The sequence below is a fragment of the Lepidochelys kempii genome, chromosome 2 (assembly GCF_965140265.1).
Source record: "Lepidochelys kempii isolate rLepKem1 chromosome 2, rLepKem1.hap2, whole genome shotgun sequence".
NCBI classification, from domain to species: Eukaryota; Metazoa; Chordata; order Testudines; family Cheloniidae; genus Lepidochelys; species Lepidochelys kempii.
Window position 1 is genome coordinate 103991095 of NC_133257.1, and position 14596 is coordinate 104005690.

Genomic DNA, 14596 nt, shown 5'->3' on the forward strand with positions numbered 1-14596 from the left:
GCTGTTATGCTTCATGTGCAGTAGCTGCTAAATGGGGATGCAACACATTTTATACTACTACTTATTAAATATCAGAGGCTATTGGGAACCAGGAATATTGGTTTCTCTTCCTGGTGTGGCAGGAGTGTCTAGTGGTTAGACAGCATAGCTGAATGCATAGATTTGGCATATTTATTTTGAAAGGCAGTGTGGCTAAATGGATGAAACTTGGGTCTGTCATATTAGGGGGGCCACTTTCTAGTCCCTACTAAAACCTCTTCATGCAACTTCTGTGGAACTGTAAAATGGACAGAACTGCCCCCAGGAGAATTCCCACAGTTCAGTGGCATTATAGGACTGGTGTACGTAACCTTTCACTGCTACCCCTTGCAGTTCCTGGTGTTGGGGTGTGTCAGTGGTAGAAGAGACTTGTCAGGGACAGGAGGAGGACTGGCCATAACACACGGTGCTTTGAAAATTCTGGGCTGAGAAGAAGCCTGTTAGCAGTCATAAAAGGTTACCTAAATTAGAGCAGATAATGGGTTTTGGATGTTTTTCTAAAAGATATGCTCTAGGAATTATTTTGGGACAATTCTATGGCCCGTATTATACAGGAGGTTAGACTAGATAATTACTGTGATCCCTTCTGGCCTTGGAATCTATTAATCTAATTTAGACTGGGAGCAGCCCAGATTCTAGGACAGACAAACATGGCTTAAAGCTACCTTTTCTTCTCCTCTGCTACACCAGTCTTCTGAGAGTCCCTGCATAGACTGTGGTCCCTGGGTTCTATTCCCAGTATTTCATAAGTGACTTTGTGCAACCTCTTAGGTATCACATCTATAAAATGGGGGGAATTATATTTGTCATCCTTCAAAGATAGAGGGTGTGGTAGCTTTCTCAGGAATGAGGTGATGAAGTGCACAGAATATTATCAGTCAGTAGAAGAGAGAAGGAACTACTGGTTTTTCCTGGTGCCCTGATGATGTGGTCCGATTTTACTGACTGTCACAGTTCATGGAAACTGCACCTATATTTCCCCTCTATGGTCCAGCAAGAGACTTCTGACTCCCCAGCCATCACCTCTCGTGGGAGGAGACATTTTCCTTCCTGACCAGGGTATTCCCAGACTGCACAGTTCCTTGTCTACGCTGTTATTCCCTAGCAAAGTCAAATTGCCTAAACAGGCCTGCTCTGATTTTCTCCTAGCTATAAACAGTGTAACTGCCACAGCTATTTAGTTACAACAGAGCTCTTTCTAAGCAAGCACATTTATTCTTAAGGTAAAGAAAACATTACAGAGAAAACATTAAAACAATAAAAGAACCTACCTACATTCTAATATTACTAGAGGTCATCCCCCAACTCCAGAAAGGGTTCTGGCCAGTTAAGCAACTTTCGTACTCCCGCCAAGCAGGTTTTCAGTGGTTACTGCTTTGGCTCGGAACAAGCATACCCATGAAGCTAAGAGTCACTTTAATCTAGTTTGAGTGGTTTTGATCTGTCTTCATGTAATCGGCAAACAAAATGTCCACTCCTCCTTGTAAAGTTTCAAAGACTAACTTCTTGCATACCTGGAGGAGCTGATATTTATGTTCGTCTCCCTAGAGACTTCCTGGAGAACCCACTAAACTTGAAAAAGCTTACATAGTTTGAGAAAATCCTCATGACATTTCCCAGGGTTTTACATTAATCAGGTCTCCTCCCAGATATTACCATTCCACAATAATACAAATTACTGACATTTTTTAATACAATGAACTCCTAAAATACTTAAAATTCAGTAAGGGTTAACTTAATTCAGTAGGTTTTCTCCAGAATATTGCAGGAAATTGCCATATCTGTCACACTGGCAGTGTTCACCTGACCAGCTAAATTCTTTGCTCTTTAGTTGCTAAAAAGCTTTTCAGTTTGTAGTTGAAAACAGACGTTTCCTGTGGAAATTCCTATTTTGACTGACTAATAAAAACCTGTTAAAAATGATACAATCACTTTTTCTATACATAATGTCATGTCAGCTTTTATGGTGTATTATTTCAGGCCCCGTAGTGGGAGGAAGAGATAAAAAAGCATGTATCTTGTTCTTTGAGCCTGTAGGGAACAAGAGATTTTTAGAGGCAGTGTGTGTATCTATGGGAGGGATTGATGCATGGTCCACATCAGGTTCTCCTATCCTTTTCCATTACGCTGCATAAATACAATATTAATGTGCTGCAAAGGAATCTTGTCCATTTCACTTCAACCAACGTGTTAGTGCAATGTAAGGATGGGGATGTAAAAAATAAGGATGAGGGGAAGATCTCAGCCTCTTAGAAATTCAGCAGATGCTCTGAAATAGGTTATAAGTATCTTCTTTTAAAGAAAAGTCTGTATCATGATACCACTCGATATGTCAATAAATATCTTCAGAGATGGGAAAATGAGTTGTACACTTGTAGGTGTGGTAGTAGGTGAACAGCAGTTTGTTTTTAACACACTTTTGACATGGTTATGCAAACTGATTACTCATGACATAAAAACAAAACCAAAGCCCTAAAAATATATAGTTTTGGTAAGCACACAGTTGATTCTTTGACTGCATATCCTCAGAGAAGTGCTTCTCACCTCTTCCTCCCCATGAAATATGGCTAATTATAGTGGATTTTGGCCTATGTGCAGTATGGTCATTGAACTTTGGATTTAAGGAAATTTACTCTGTAAACTTATCAGGGAGCAGGACTGTCTTTTACTGTACATTTGTAAAGTGCGCAACACTATGCTCCTGTACTTCTTGTGGCTTCTAGGCGATCCCATAATACAAATGATAAGGGAGTGGTGTTGAGGGATGTGCTAACCCATTCCTCCTCTGTGTTTTTTGGCCCTTTTCTTCTTCCGAGTTGAGTCGATGCTGTCCGTGAACAAACTATGCAGCTGTGATTGTCCCCAGAAAGCTGCGACTCTCTTCCTTGGGTTAGGACCCATAGCAGTTTTGGGGAAGGGGTGGAATTTACCAAAGGGATGTATGGCCTGTTTCCTCCCTGTTTATATTGAACTACATTTTGCTTCATATAATCTTTTATTTCACATGATTGATTCAAAGAAGGGACTGTGGATTTTTGAATGTAGATATTCCAGTAGTAGATGTAATATGCAATTGAAAAAATGAGCTCGCTAAAAGCAATAATTTCCTTAAAAAAACAATATGAGCCATCAAAGTTGGAAGGATATATAGATATAGGCAATGCAGAGAAACAGGTGTAATTTTCATAGTAGATGTTTATATTAAAAGTTAATTTAAAAGTATTTATTGTACTGTTTCCTTTCACTTAAATCTATTTCAATGATACTCCTTACAGTAGTAAGGTTTTGTTGAAAGTTGTTTAATTTAATGTTCTTTTTTCCTTAGGAAGCCATATTTTTGTCAAGATACTTTTCTATATCTGGTTTAGTAGCATATGTACTGTGAGTTTTGATGTCTTACATTCTGTCTTCTTTGTTCATGGTGCTTTCAGTTCTTCTCTATTTTAATAAAAGTTTCTAGGATTATACTTAATTGGTTTGTCACTCAAGGAGAATCAGAGCTTCAGGCAATTAAGTGTGCAAGAAACTAGGTAACAAAGAAATAGAGATTTTTGTCCTTATGTTGGCTATGAAAAATCCATTATTCATCATCTTATTGTTTCTAAATACTGAAGTAAAATTTTCTAACACAATAAGAAAATTCCTTTTGAAATGGAATAAATTGCTTGCCAGTTCAAAGGCTGCATTTTGAAATCAAGGTTACTAAACATGATGCAATGAAGCTGAATATTTAAAAGCGCAAAGCTAGCTGGAACTGATTTTTTAAAGAAAATATTTACTTATAATATGATATAATACTTGCTTAATAAAAAAGTAAGTATGATTTTAAGCATCAGTTTTTTTCTGTAAATATTACCACATTCACAAGAGCAGCTTTGATTTCTAGTTGTGCATATACATGTATTTCTTATTCTGACAAGATTGGGCTCTCATGCATAATTCTCTTAGGTTAATTCTTTCCTGTGAGATTTTCTCACTGAAGGAAAAATCAAAGAAGAAAATATACAACACAATGTGGTCAGATAAACATTTAAAGTTTGGAAAAATAATAAAGAACTCCTTTAAAACCATCATACACAGAATATTTTAGGATGTATCCTGACTGAGATTAACCTTTGTTCTTCATTTCATATATGAGCTGATCCTATATGAAAATAGTTGCCTGCCTGACAGGTTATTCGTAATATTGTATGCAATATTGTTGTAGCCTTTCCAGTCCCAGGATATTAGAGAGACAAGGCAGGTCAGGTAATATTTTTTTATTGGACCAACTTCTGTTGGTGAGAGAGAGACGCTTTCGAGCTTAGGCTGAGTCTACACTATGCACCTTTTAGCGACACAGCCGTGCTGCTAAAAGGCACTCAGCATAGCCGCTACTCGTCCGCAGGAGAGAGCTCTCTTGACAGCAAAAAACTTCCACCCTCAGTGAGCGGTGGTAGCTTTGTTGGCAGGAGAGCTCTCCTGATGACAAAGTGCTGTTTATGCCGGTGCTTTTCATCTGCAAAACTTGTCGTTCGGGTGCGTGTTTTTTTCACATCTCTGAACACACAAATTTTGTCATTCACGTTCCAGTGTAGACAAAGCATGACTCACAGAGTTCTTCAGGTGTGGGAAAGGTACTCAAAGTGTCACAGCTAAATACAAGGTGAAACAGATTGTTTAACAAAAGAAGTTAGCACATATTTCAAGGGACCATTCAAGGTGAAGTGGCCTGTTAAGACCCCTCCAGGAAAAGACAGCTGTAGGGGTTGCTGGTGGGTTACAGATTGTTGTATAAGCCTTAAATCCAGTGTGTCTGTTCATTTCATGATTTTTTGTGTCTAGCAAAGTTATGAATTTAAGCTACCAGGCTCATCTTTTGAAAGTTTGTGGAGGTTTCCTTTGAGGATGAGGACTGACAGGTCAGATATGGAGTGATCACGATGTGAAAAGTGTTCTCCCACTGGTAATGAGGTGTTCTTGTCCCTAAGTGACTTGCTTCCACATTTCAGGACTGTCTTTTGCTGCTTCTCATTTTATTTGACCTGCCGGTCTTAGCTTCATCGTCGAACTGCTGTGGTATAGTTGTAAATTCATATATATGTAATCTGGAGCACTTACCCAGTTCACTTCCATAGTCACTCTTTTGATCCTAAGAATGGGAATGCTGGGTCAGACCAATGGTCCATCTAGTCCGGTATCCTATCATCTGACAGTAGCATCTGACTGTGCCGACCTTCAGAACATCCCATGGCAACACGATCTGCAGGTTTACTGTGCATTGTACGAAGAAAGTAATTCCTTTTTTTTATTTTAAACCTCCTGCATATTAATTGTATCAGGGGCCCCTCATTCTTGTGTTATGTGAAGAGGTAAGTAACACTTCCGTACTCACCTCCGTACCATTCATGATTTTTTAGACCTCTGTCATATCCTCCCCCCCAGTCTGTTTTCTAAACTGAACAGTCCAAGTCTTTTTAATCTCTCTTCATATAGAAGCTGTTCCGTACTTCCAATAATTTTTGTTGCCTTTCTCTCTATTTTTTCCAATTCTAATATATATTTTTTGAGATGGGGTAACCAGAATGGTATGGAGTATTCAAGGAGTGGCATTATGAGATTCTCTCTCTTGTAATGGTTCCAAGCGTCCTGTTAGCTTTTTTGACTGCTGCTGCACATTGAGCAGATGTTATCAGAGAACTATCCATGATGACTCGAAGATCCCTTTTTTGAGTAGTAATAGCTAATTTTGACACCATCGTTTTGTGTGTATAGTTGGGATTATGTTTTCAAATGTGCATTACTTTGCATTTATCAATATTGAATTTCATTTGCCATTTTGTTGGCCAGTCATTTAACTGTGGGATCTTTGTAACTCTTCACAGTGAGCTTTGGGCTTAACTATTTTGAGTAATGTAGTATCGTCTGCAAACTTTACTTCCTCATTGTTTTATGCCTTTCTTGGATCATTTATGAATATGTTGAACAGTATAGATCCTTGGGAGATATTGTGATATACCACTTTCCATTGTGAAAACTGATAATTTATTTCTACCTTTTGTTTCCTATCTTTTAACTGGTTATCAACCCATGAGAGGACCTTTCCTCTCGTCCCAGGTGTGCTTACTTTCATAGAATCATAGAATATCAGGGTTGGAAGGGACCTCAGGAGGTCATCTAGTCCAACCCCCTGCTCAAAGCAGGACAAATCCCCAATTAAATCATCCCAGCCAGGGCTTTGTCAAGCCTGACTTTAAAAACTTCTAAGGAAGGAGAGGTTTCAGAGTAACAGCCGTGTTAGTCTGTATTCGCGAAAGGAAAAGGAGTACTTGTGGCACCGTCTCTAAGGTGCCACAAGTACTCCTTTTCTTTTTAAGGAAGGAGATTCCACCACCTCCCTAGGTGTAACGCATTCCAGTGTTTCACCACCCTCCTAGTGAAAAAGTTTTTTTCCTAATATCCAACCTAAATCTCCCCCACTGCAACTTGAGACCATTACTCCTTGTCCTGTCATCCACTACCACTGAGAACAGTCTAGAGCCATCCTCTTTGGAACCCCCTTTCAGGTAGTTGAAAGCAGCTATCAAATCTCCCCTCATTCTTCTCTTCTGTAGACTAAACAATCCCAGATCCCTCAGTCTCTCCTCGTAAGTCATGTGTTCCAGTCCCCTCATCATTTTTGATGCCCTCCACTGGACTCTTTCCAATTTTTCCACATCCTTCTTGTAGTGTGGGGCCCAAAACTGGACATAGTACTCCAGATGAGGCCTCACCAATGTCGAATAGAGGGGAACGATCACGTCCCTCGATCTGCTGTCAATGTCCCTACTTATACATCCCAAAATGGCATTGGCCTTCTTGGCAACAAGGGCACACTGCTGACTCATATCCAGCTTCTCATCTACTGTCACCCCTAGGTCCTTTTCTGCAGAACTGCTGCCTAGCCATTCGGTCCCTAGTCTGTAGTGGTGCATTGGATTCTTCCGTCTGAAGTGCAGGACTCTGCACTTGTCCTTATTGAACCTCATCAGATTTCTTTTAGCCCAATCCTCTAATTTGTCTAGGTCCCTCTGTATCCTATCCCTGCCCTCCAACGTATCTACCACTCCTCCCAGTTTAGTGTCGTCTGCAAACTTGCTGAGGGTGCAATCCACACCATCCTTCAGATCATTACTGAAGATATTGAACAAAACCGGCCCCAGGACCGACCCTTGGGGCACTCTGCTTAATACTGGCTGCCAACTAGACATGGAGCCATTGATCACTACCCGTTGAGCCCAACAATCTAGCCAGCTTTCTATCCACCTTATAGTGCATTCATCCAGCCCATACTTCTTTAACTTGCTGACAAGAATGCTGTGGGAGACAGTGTCCAAAGCTTTGCTAAAGTCAAAGAACACCACGTCCACTGCTTTCCCTTTATCCACAGAGCCAGTTATCTCGTCATAGAAGGCAATTAGATTAGTCAGGCATGACTTGCTCTTGGTGAATCCATGCTGATTGTTCCTGATCACTTTCCTCTCCTCTAAGTGCTTCAGAATTGATTCCTTGAGGACCTGCTCCATGATTTTTCCAGGGACTGAGGTGAGGCTGACTGGCCTGTAGTTCCCAGGATCCTCCTCCTTCCCTTTTTTAAAGATGGGCACTACATTAGCCTTTTTCCAGTCATCCGGGACTTCCCCGGATCGCCATGAGTTTTCAAAGATAATGGCCAATGGCTCTGCAATCACATCCACCAACTCCTTTAGCACTCTCGGATGCAACGCATCCGGCCCCATGGACTTGTGCACATCCAGCTTTTCTAAATAATCCCGAACCACTTCTTTCTCCACAGAGGGCTGGTCACCTCCTCCCCATGCTGTGCTGCCCAGTGCAGCAGTCTGGGAGCTGACCTTGTTTGTGAAGACAGAGGCAAAAAAAAACATTGAGTACATTAGCTTTTTCCACATCCTCTGTCACTAGGTTGCCTCCCTCATTCAGTAAGGGGCCCACACTTTCCTTGACCACCTTCTTGTTGCCAACATACCTGAAGAAACCCTTCTTGTTACTCTTAACATCTCTTGCTATCTGCAACTCCAGGTGTGATTTGGCCTTCATGATTTCACTCCTGCATGCCTGAGCAATATTTTTATACTCATCCCTGGTCATTTGTCCAGTCTTCCACTTCTTGTAAGCTTTTTTTTTTGTGTTTAAGATCAGCAAAGATTTCACTGTGAAGCCAAGCTGGCGCCTGCCATATTTACTATTCTTTCTACACATTGGGATGGTTTGCCCCTGTAATGTCAATAAGGATTCTTTAAAATACAGCCAGCTCTCCTGGACTCCTTTCCCCCTCATGTTATTCTCCCAGGGGATCTTGCCCATCAGTTCGCTGAGGGAGTCAAAGTCTGCTTTTCTGAAGTCCAAGATCCATATTCTGCTGCTTTCCTTTCCTCCTTGTGTCAGGATCCTGAACTCGACCATCTCATGGTCACTGTCTCCCAGGTTCCCATCCACTTTTGCTTCCCCTACTAATTCTTCCTGGTTTGTGAGCAGCAGGTCAAGCAGAGCTCTGCCCCTAGTTGGTTCCTCCAGCACTTGCACCAGGAAATTGTCCCCTACATTTTCCAAAAACTTCCTAGATTGTCTGTGCACCGCTGTATTGCTCTCCCAGCAGATATCAGGGTGATTGAAATCTCCCATGAGAACCAGGGCGTGCGATCTGGTAACTTCTGCGAGTTGCCGGAAGAAAGCCTTGTCCACCTCATCCCCCTGGTCCGGTGGTCTATAGCAGACTCCCACCACATCACCCTTGGTGCTCACACTTCTAAACTTAATCCAGAGACTCTCAGGTTTTTCTGCAGTTTCATACTTGAGCTCTAAGCAGTCATACTGCTCTCTTACATACAAACCAACTCCCCCACCTTTTCTGCCCTGCCTGTCGTTCCTGAACAGCTTAAATCCATCCATGACAGTACTCCAGTCATGGGAGGTATCCCACCAAGTCTCTGTTATTCCAGTCACATCATAATTCCTTGACTTTGCCAGGACTTCGAGTTCTCCCTGCTTGTTTCCCAGGCTTTCTGCATTTGTGTATAGGCACTTGAGATAACCCGCTGATTGCCCTTCTTTCTCAGTATGAGGCAGGAGCCCTCCCCTCTTACATGCTCCTGCTCGTGCTTCCTCCCGGTATCCCACTTCCCCACTTACCTCAAGGCTTTGGTCTCCTTCCCCTGGTGAACCTAGTTTAAAGCCCTCCTCACTAGGTTAGCCGGCCTGCTCACGAAGATGCTCTTCCCTCTCTTCGTTAGGTGGAGCCCGTTTCTGCCTAGCACTCCTCCTTCTTGGTACACCATCCCAAGGTCAAAGAATCCAAAGCCTTCTCTCCGACACCACCTGCGTAGCCATTCGTTGACTTCCACGAGTCGATGGTCTCTACCCCAGCCTTTTCCTTCCACTGGGTAGCTTTTTGCTTAAGAGCCTGTGGTGTGGACTTTGTCAAAGTCTTTCTGTAAATCCAAGTACACTATATCAACTGGATCACTCTTGTTCGCATTCTTTTTGACACTCTTAAAGAATTCTAATAGATTGGAGAGGCATGATTTCCCTTTACAAAAGCCATGTTGTCTCTTCCCCAACATATTGTTTTCATCTGTGTATGCTAATTCTGTTCTTTCCACAGCCAATTTAGTTTCAACCAATTTACCTAGTCATGAAGTTAGGATTACCAGCCTGTAATTCCCAGGTTCACTTCTGCAGCCTTTTCTTAAAAATTGGCTTTACATTAACTATCCTCCAGTCATTTGGTACAGAGGTTGATTTAAGTGATGGATTACATAGCACAGTTAATTGTTCTGAAGAAACTCAAATATAAAATTGCAGAACTCTTGGGTGAATACCAGCTGGTCCTGGTGACTTTACTGTTTAATATATAAATTTGTTCCGAAACCTTCTCTATTGACCTCTCAGTCTGGAACAGTTCCTCAATTTATCTTGTCTTCAGTTAGATTCTTTACCTGTATTGCACATCTGCCTTAGTACGACCTGCTACCCTTGCTCCATTTTGCATTTTTTCTTAGATCTCCAATCCTACATTGTATCCAACTTCTTAGATGATACTTCACTACCTTCCTCTCCTTGGGTTGATTCTATGGTCTCTTTTATAACTCTTCTCTCGATACCTTCACTGTCCTCTTTAAATGATGCATTTGTCCTAAAACATCCCAGTTTTTGTTTACACTTTGTTTACTTCCTCTACTCTTGTCCTGGTGCCGTCAGATGCCGTCTTTATTATACAAATTTGTTCTTTCCCTTTAACATCTTCTTTGCCAGATTACATTATTTCCCCGCTCTACTAACTTCGTTCAGTTGTTGGTTCTTCCTACCACTCTGGTTTGAGTCAGGTCTTTGTCCTTGGATATTTCTGCTTTACAGTTCATTCCTGGGCAACCTCATTCATTCTGTGGCTTCTTCTGCTCCTGATGACTTGTAGATCTCCAGGCTTGACATCTCTTCCATCTGCTGAATCTCATCTTCATTTTCTCCTACAATATCTTGTTGCAAACTCAGCACAAAAATTGAACCCCTTTTCCCACTCATCCCATTCCACTAACGTAATGGGAATTTTTTTTTACTACTTTTCTCACATATATGCTTTTATTAATTTCTACCATGCTGTTCTTCTCAACAGAGGTTCTCAAACTTGGTAGCAGTTACCTTAACCCATCTTAACATATTATCTTGTGAACAACTTCCCTATAGTTTTTAATTGTGTAGACCACTTCATTTCCCATTGATGATTAAAAAAAAATCTGTCCTCTATAGCAATTGTTTACATGATAAAATATTACATTTTTAGCTGATTCCAAATTAAACTTTTGAGCTGGAAACAGAAGATAATAGTACTGTGTGCCCAGATAGTTTTTCATGGAATGCCTACTACCAAATACTTCATTCACCGCTATTCATTCCCAGACCATAGTTTCTCACCTTTCTTTCTTTTTCTTCTCCTTTTAAAGTAGAAAAGGAGTGCTTGTGGCACCTTAGAGCCAGAAGAGTACCCAGAAGTCACCTACTACAGGACAGGCCCAACAAAGACGTCAAGAATTATAACATTCAAAAACCAGTTGGAGAACACTTCAGTCTCTCAGGTCACTCGATTACAGACCTAAAAGTTGCAATTCTTCAACAAAAAAAACTTCAAAAACAGACTCCAACGAGAGACTGCTAAATTGGAATTAATTTGCAAGCTGGATACAGTTAACTTAAGCTTGAATAGAGACTGGGAATGGATGGGTCATTACACAAAATAAAACTATTTCCCCATGTTTGTTCCCCCTTCCACACCCCACTGTTCCTCAGACAGTCTTGTCAACTGCTGGAAATGGCCCACCTTGATTATCACTACAAAAGGTCCCCCCCCACCCCCCCGCTCTCCTGCTGGTAATAGCTCACGTTAAGTGATCACTCTCTGGTTACAGTGTGTATGGTAACACCCATTGTTTCATGTTCTCTATGTATATACATCTCCCCACTGTATTTTCCACAAAATGCATCCGATGAAGTGAGCTGTAGCTCACGAAAGCTTATGCTCAAATAAATTGGTTAGTCTCTAAGGTGCCACAAGTACTCCTTTTTGCAAATACAGACTAACACAGCTGCTACTCTGAATCTTTTTAAAGTATACTCGAAAGCTTACTGTTCTCTTTTAGTTGTTTTCCCCTCAATATTAACCCCAATAATTACCCAGAAAACTATGAGGTTATATTTAGCCACTGATTTTTCAACCAGTTTTTAATTTTCAAAATAATAACTAAATTCCTGGGAAATTTCAAACCAAAATAAAAAACTAAAACAAAGGGCCCTATATATCCACTGTAGGGTTCTTCAGTAGCTTATCTTTACTGTAGGTTGAGTAAGGCTTGTGTTGTGGTTTAGAAGCCTTGCTTTGCATATTGCTTAGTATCGGAGTATTAAGAAATCATAATCTAAGACCAGTCTTAAAAGTGACGTGCATGGGAAAGTTGGGCTTGTGCTAACACAGGGTTTAAATTTGTGTCATGTTGCTTTCTTTCTTCTCCATTAGAATTTCAGGTCCTCTCTGAGCTATCTGAAAAACTAGTGAAATGGGAACGTAAAAACAACAAAGGAGGTTGAACTAGTGGAAGGGACTCTTAGTCAGACTGAGGTTTTGTCTACACTGCCAATTGAATGACAAAGCTTTTGTCGTTCACAGGTGCTTAAAAAATGCCCCTCCCCCCCCAACACAAGTTTTGCCATGGCAAGTGGCAGTGTAAAGGCTTGTTGTTGGCAGGAGCGCTCTCCTGTTGACAGCACAAACCCCTCTCATAGTGGGTGAAGTGTTTTGTTGGCAAAAGTGCTGATAAACTGCGTTTACACTGCCCGACTTCCAGCAACACGGCAGTGTCAACATGGCCATGTCACTAAAAGTTGTGTAGTGTAGACAAAGCCTCAGTGTTGACATCTTTAAGCCAGAATCTGTAGTGTTATAGCCCCTTTCCAAAGCTTTGACAGCACAAAAGAGTTGAAAAGCAGCTGGGTTCGGGCTGAAAGTTTCCCCCTTTGTGGGTTAGCTCTCAGCTAGTTACTCCTTGGTCCTAATGGTAAAGAGCAGGGAGGGGCTCAGGCGCATCAGGGCACAGCCATAGTGCTGTGCTTGGTTATTCTCAGCTTGTGTATGGTCACTTGGGGCTCATTGCAAGCTAATGAGTGCTGGAGCAAGTCCTCCGAGTAAGATCCACTTTAAAAATGTCAACTGTAAGAGGCTTCCCTATATCTTTTCTGAGCATAGTGGATACTCAGCACTCCAGAGAATCTGTACTTTGTTATTTAACACCTTTTATATTCAGTGACCTGACATTTTGGATAAAGAAAACTTTTGTTAAAGATTTAATATATGGCTTGAATTAAGGTGTTAAAGCTCACAAGAAAATCCTGAGACAGCATAACCTGTATTTGTGTTAGAAGCAAAGAAGCAAAAAGAAAGGCCCAAGTTAATTGAAAATAACATAAAGTATTTTACAGATCATGTTTTAAAAACATGACTTAGTGAATTGAGCTATATAATGGCTATATACTATACTATGTGCTATATAAGAGAAAGGGAATGGGAGGGGAAAACAGTATGTTTGCATATTCGAATTAGAATGTTATTGAAGCATATTTTAGACATTCTCCTTTCTACCATACCTTAAATGAATGTGGAATGCTGTGATTCTGTGTGACTGGCTGATTTTTTTTTCACTGCATATTGGGCTTAAATTTTCTGTGGTCTCTCTCAAGTTCATTTACTTGGAGGGGAAAAAACAACAACCCAAAGACATAAAGGTATCATGCTAAGAGTATGGAGATACTGTTTTGTTTCCTTGTCTCCATTTTAATCTCAGTTCTCTATTCCCCTCACACTAGAAATATTCATTGATAGGAATAGGATGAAGGTAGATGACAATAAACTGGTTTAAAGTTCTTGTAGAAATCATGTTGGAGTGCATATTTGTGTCTGCTTAATCTTAATTTTATTAGAAGAACATGCAGGTATTTGAACACTAAGTAGCTCAGTTAAGCAGAAACTACTATTTGGTAGTTTTGACCCTCCAGACTCACTACTTAATCACAATGGTGAATAGTTATTCATGCTTACTGTATTATTAGAATTATTTTTAACTCCCAAGTGCAGTAGCTCAGGTCTACTCAATACTACAAGTTAACTTTTGTCAGTGAAATCAGCGTACAGTGTCAAGCAGTATCATTTACAAATGTAGTTGTGCTTGACTTCTTCAGATGCTAAAGCAGTTGACAGTAATTTGCCTTATAGTTTGCAAGCATTCCTTCATCCGGTCTCTGTTGGCCATTACATACATGGAACCTGTTAGTTTGAAATTACAGTATCTTTTGATTATATACTGTGTGTACTCCTACCATACATGTTGAAGGCTGACATTAAAGTTGATTAGAATTACTAGTATCTAAGAAGATTATCTAGTTATTTGAATACTATAATTTATAAAGGCAACTTTGTAAAAGGAGGGATTAGATTCATCAAAAAAGATTGAGTTATAATTTGGGATTTGTCACACTATTTGTCTTCGTATTTTCATACCAATGAAAAGGTAGTGAAAGTGGAGCAAAATCTTTCAAAGTACAGAACCTCTTTCATATCTGGGTACAAAAGTCAATAATCTGCCTTAGTAAAACTTTTTTTTGTATCATTCAATGCCTATTAAAGAAAGGATCATAATCTGCCTAGTGTACTTTTGTGATAGACAGCATAGGGGTATCTATTGTGATTCACCGGCTATTGCAAAACGACTTTACTTTTCTTGGCAACCTTTTAAGACTTAAAATAAGATACATGTATTTACTACAGGTAACGATACTGAATTGATATGGTATGTAGAAATTGTGGGCCAGAGACAAAGATACCAAAGGAAGTAAAAATTGTATGCTAATGAAGTGCTTCTAACTTGCACTTGAAAGAGCAGAAAGGGGGGTATATCAGGAAAGCAGGTAATGAGGTTATAAGGAAATGAAATGAGCAGGGAGGGAGTACCTTATCTGACACTCTAGTCTACACTGACAT

The 14596-nt window shown here is 40.4% G+C and overlaps 1 protein-coding gene across 8 annotated transcripts in view; it reads left to right on the top strand.

Annotated features, from left to right (window-relative positions):
- The window catches only part of ATP9B (ATPase phospholipid transporting 9B (putative)), a 296321-nt gene that overhangs the window by 11972 nt on the left and 269753 nt on the right, over window positions 1-14596 (top strand). The gene's annotated exons all lie outside the window — the stretch shown is intronic.